The following is a 6,000-nucleotide window of genomic DNA, read 5'->3' as shown; positions in this document are numbered from 1 at the left end:
TTGGTGTGTTTATTAGATAAATGTGATAATTAGAAGACCATTAGGGGCGTGAATTAGAAAGAATTTCGACTAGAATTTTATCAAAAGAAAAAGAAAGTTATTTAAATCGCTATATCCTCTTTTAGACTGATACAATGTTTATTTCTCTTCGTAAGCAAGGTATAGTGGGGATCTGCTAATAAGAGGTATGACTTAAAGCCAGTTTTTATAAGAGTCAAGCAAGTCAAATATATGCCATTTTTGATTTCGCTAAAAATTTTACAGTGGTTTCTTTGAATGATTTTAGAAAACACATATTTTTTCTTTTCTTCCAAAAAAAATTTTTTGTGACCCACAAAAATTTCGAAAGTTAGTCCAAACTTAGGGTTTTTCTCAAATCTAAATTTTTTTAAATATTCAATTATCTCTGCGCATTGGGCATCAGCAAAAGTAATCTTTGTGATTACATGATATTTAGTGCTCAAATGAAATATACGTAAATTTTATGGCTGTTCTTTAGTGCGGACCCTGGCAGGGGAGGCTAAACTGTGCCAAAGAAAATGAAAATGTGTCATGTTTGAGGCATCCTGGTTCCATGCACTGAGGTTCAACCATATAGTTTTTGCGAGCAATTTGTGTAGTGATATATATAAATTATTAAATAGGCTCATTAAACTTTTGGTTAATGCTCATTGCTGCCAAAAAATGGCAGTTTTGTCATCAAAGTATGATAAAAAGTTTACATTTTAGGGGCTGTATCTCAGTGCACTGAGGGTCAGTATAGAACTTACTGCCTGCATTTCAAACTAGAGTATGGGTATTTTCACAATCAAGTGATAGAACTGTAGGCAAATTCTTTTCAAGAACACAATACGTATTTCAAAACAGTAAAATGAACTATTTAGTTTTCAATTCAATCAACATATTCGGGTTTAAACTTTCCTCCAGGGACTTCCAAATACTATTGAAAAAACTAGTATGATCAAAAACTTACCATAAAAGAGTTATAGACTTGCAAAGAGACTGATTATGCTTACTCGCATACTTTATAATTCCTTTTTACAAAAAAGAAGTATTGTATTCGCGAAAAAAATTTCACTCAAAAATCGGCCTTAATTTCCATTTTTCTCACCCCCGAATGAATGTTGAGTTTATTTTTCAACCCGACCACACGTGGATATATGCCTATAGGAACATACAGACACCCGAAATATCCATTTACACGATCCCCGAGTTAATTACAACGAGTTTTCTCGTGACGTCTGTATGTACGTATGTATGTGTGTATGTATGTCGCATAACTCAAAAACGGAATGTCGTAGAAAGTTAAAATTTGGTACTTAGACTCCTAGTGGGGTCTAGTTGTGCACCTCCCTTTTTGGTTGCCTTCAGATGCTTCAACGGGGGTCTTTTGCCCCTTTTTGGGGGGAAATCATTGTAAATTTCGATGTAAACTCAAGTGGTGTTATAATTTGGCGGACTCTTGTCGATATATCGCCAACTTTTCTTTTGGTCGCCAAGTTTTGTCGCCAACTTGGCGACAAATTTGGCGGGTTTTTTTTTTAATTTTTAATCTGGTTTCAATTTGACCACGGTTGGTGATATTTAGAGAGTAAACTATTGAATCACATTAAAACTGCCAAGAATGAGAAAATGATATTAAATTGGAGTAAAAGGAAGTCATGTGATGCACACATCAGCTCGTTTGTAAAAAGAAGTAATAAGAATACAAAATGCTCTTTTTTTTGCGCATTTCTGTTTTTGGAATAAATAATACCATCAATCACTAAATGACACAGTTGTTTCATGCCTAATGGATCAAGCACAACCCAAGATGTGATATTCTTGAAAATTCCGAAAATACTTGAAAATGCAAATGCAACACTTTTGCTCTCTAACAGGGAAATATTAAGTTATAGAAATGCAGGTCTTGATATGCTATATGGCAGTTCAAAAAAAGGCAAAACTCAAAATTGCTAATTTTTGAGATATGTTTTTGAAAGGAGTGAGGGACATATGTACCGGATTTCGTTCGGTTTTATGCAGTAGTTGTTGCAGTATAGAGCTGCTACAAAAAAACTGTTCACACACACATACACACGCAGAGACAGACAATTTCCTAAACTGGTTGAACTTAGCACACCTCAAAACTTACGAATCCGTCAAAATTCTAAGCCGGGAAAAATTGCATAAAAAAATCAATACTTTTTTCTCTATGGGTCATTCTTCAAAAAGTAACTTTTCAGTCACACGCATTTTACAGTAAAACCTTAAAGGAACAATTTATTTAACAATATTTTTTAATTTCATCAAAAATATATCTATTTAAACCTGCTAACAATTTTTTAGTAATAATTTTTATTTGAATACATTTTTAGTTCACAACATGTGAATTTTCGCCTCCGTGGCATGTCTCACTCCTTGCGGAATTGTTTTTGTTGCTTAATAACTTGTTTAATTAAAAGTATTTATTTATTTATTTATTATTTCTTTCTCACAAGCTTCTCAAATACTACTAATTGTTTAAGAATTTTTAACTTTTTAAAATATTGTATTTTAATTCGCTTTAGTAGGATAGGGAATTGCGTCTCCAAAATTCTCACCTCCGTTACCCAAAGATAAAATGCCATTTCTCCTTATCCTAACTAAGGCCCCCATACATACGAGCCGACGCATTAGGTTAAGATTAGCCATTTTGGATCGGAGCGCGTGTTTGAGCGGTTGTCTTTTCTGGGCAATTTATCAAGTTTGGTGATTGTTCACTGTGCAATTATTAGCGGCACGTGAATTGTTTATTAAATAAATATTACTATTATTTTTAGTTTTATTTATTTATTTATTTATTTTAGTATTTTCGGCAATTTTGGCGAAATCCGAAACTTTGCTGTGGTAACCCAAGCAGCGCAAGAATGGAAAATCCGATCCAAAATGGCTAAAATTAAGCTGATGCGTCGGCCTATCTATAGAGCGGCTCTAACCTTAACAGATGATAGTAATGACATCACATTTTATTTCTCATGAGCAAAAGAGTCCCCTTGTTTACAGGGGCGTAGCTAGGGGGGGGGGGTTTGGGGACACCCCCTCCCCCGAAATGATTGTCCCCAAAAAAAAGGAGAGAGAGAGAGAAAGAAAGAAAAGAGAAGAGAAAGAAAAGAGAAGAGAAAAAAAGAGAGGAGAAAAGTAATAGAAAAAAAAATCAAAATTTTTTTTCGGAATAACAGTGGTCAAAAATTCACTTCGCTCCCCAATGTGCCATTGAAAATCAGCTCAATGAGTGACCCGCAAGCGTAAAGACGCCTCAATCCTCACTGCGCTGCAACATTTTTTTTTTTTTTATAATTGAGTGAAATTTCACACTTTGCTTTAGAAATGAGATTGATTTGTTAAATCTACGTATATGTAGCCTTTTTTTGTCATAGATTCTGAAAATTGTTAAGTATGTTTAATTTTATGAGCGGCGCAGTGGGAATATTACATACAGTTGAATCTGTATGTTTCGAATTTCACAGGAAGGAAAAAAATCGAGATAAAGAGGTTTTAAGATACGGGGGCTTTAAGGAACTTTATATAAATTTGGAATATGATGGTGAAAATTTGAAATCGATACTATAGACAACATGAGCTCTAGATCAAAATTCCTCTGTATTAGCTTTGTTAGGTCTTTATTCATTATTACATTATTAAGTGCTTTACTGCCAGTTTAAGGAAACATTTTGACAGTAAAAGAAACTTTGAGCATATCTTTTGATTTTTTCTTTTTCTTGTTTTTTGATTAATTATTTATCCTCTTGAGGTTAGCAATTGCTGCAAATCTAACCTGGCCAATATTCTAGGATTTTCCTTTTTTCTTTACTTGAAAAAATCTTAAATTTTCTTTTCCCTCCTATCATCTTGGTTTTCTTTAAGGAATCATAATTTCAAGAAAGAGAGCGATCACAGAACAGTACTAAACCAGATAACACAGCAAAATGGCTTTTAACTTGAATGACCTTTAACCATGAACTTGAAATACTCATCCATAATGCAACTAATACTCAACCTGTGAATTTCATCCCTTTACTCTTCTTCCAAGAAAGTGCTCGAAACGACTGTCCTTTCGTTAATCTTCCTAGAAAACCTATTCGTGGAACGCATTTCTCCTTTTTTTGCCCCCTCAACCCTTTCTGTTTCGAGTTGAAGAAAATGCTTTTGCTTGCTGCTTTGAAGATCATTGGGCTTCGAATCTGAAAATTATAGCATGGCCGGAATTTGAGACATAAGGTTTTTGTTGGGCGTTGTGCTGTCATAGTCAAAACGGCCTTTGCTAACCAGAAAATCCACCGCAATCATATCGATTTGTCGAAAATGTCAGCCAGTATTTACTGCGTATTCTTTTAAAAACGTGCAGTCTGAACTATTTAGAATAGTATATTCTAAGTGAACGTTGTTGTATAATGAAGCGAGCAAAACCGATAACAAGCTTTTTAACCCCCCCCCCCGAAAAAAAAATGTAAATTACGAAAATGGTTGCTCTAAAAAGAGAAAGTTAACGTCCTCTGAAGAAAACGAAGCACAGTCTGCTGAAGCAGCATTAATTCGAACGAACCTTTCTGAAGGAAATTTTATTTTAATTTAAAAGAAAAACTGCATAGCATTACAGGAATAAAATGTTTAAAAACGAAATGAATCTAGACTGTTCTGTACTATTTCTGTTAGCTTGGTTCGCATTAAAAAGTAGAAAATAAACAAGACTTCTGTTTATAACACTCGAAAATTGCTGTTGCTCTCTCAAATAGATATTTATGTAAATTCTAAAGCAGGTAATAAAATTAAAAATAAAAACTTGAAAGGAGAACAGATGGTATGCAGCTTTGTGCAAATAACTTTCTACCGCCTATATTTCTTCCCTCTTTTTTAATTCAAATTTTATTAACTGCTTTAGAACTAGCATAAATGTAAATACATATAAAAAGCAACATATAAATATAACGATATGAAAAGTCATTTCATTTTTTGCAGGTTATAATCAAGAAGTCTTTTTTTATTTTATTTCATGCTTTTAGTGCAAACCAAGTTAATAAAAATAGTCTGACCACCGATGAAATTGAAAGTCAAACATCCAGTTCACAGGCGGAAATGGATCCATCTATTAGCTTTCAGGGATACCAGCTTTTGTAGATGTGTGTTAGCCTCTAAATTAAGCAGTCACACTGAAATGAACGGAACACGCTCATCAGATATTTGATTTTTGCCCTGATTTGGATAGACTGGTTTTGACTAACCTGTTGCTAGAAAGTTTCACTTTAAATTAATTGGAGAAAAAGGAAAAAAAAGTTAAATTTTCCAAAACATTACAAAAAAAAAAAAAAAAAAAAAAATTCTCTGATTTTGTTTTGTTTGACACAAGTATCGATTAAGTATATATATAAGCATAAGATAGTTACATAAGTTGTAGTAGATAAGTTGTATATATATATATATATATATATATATATATATATATATATATATATATATATATATATATATATATATATATATATATATATATATATATAATAAAATAAAAGTAACCCCCCCCCGAAAGTCGGGTCTAGCTACGCCTCTGCTTGTTTATTTCCAGCCATAAAGAAGTTGGCGAACTTCCTTATGGTTGGAGTTGTTTTTTGTTGAAAAACAAGATAGATATTTTGTTTTAAAAACCAAGTGTGGTTATTGGGAACTCTCACCTCCGTGAAATTAAATTTCAGGAATGTAAATTAATGTAAAAAAAGAAGTATACATGCTTTCATATGTTTAACATATGGAGTAATGAAGAAAAAATTTCTTTCCCTGAAAAATGCATCCATTAGGCCTTTATTAATGGAAAATTTCTTACCTCCGTGACAGACCTTATCAATGTCATTATTTTTGAGGTGAGAATAAATGCTGGAGGGAAAATACATCATATTTAGACAGTCTACGAAAATTATAAATTTGCCAGTATATTCTCAAATTTACTCATTTGGAAATATATTAATACTATACTATTTTGTAGCACAA

The sequence above is a fragment of the Uloborus diversus genome, chromosome 4 (genome assembly GCF_026930045.1).
Source record: "Uloborus diversus isolate 005 chromosome 4, Udiv.v.3.1, whole genome shotgun sequence".
Lineage (NCBI taxonomy): Eukaryota > Metazoa > Arthropoda > Arachnida > Araneae > Uloboridae > Uloborus > Uloborus diversus.
This window is presented reverse-complemented; position numbering follows the sequence as displayed.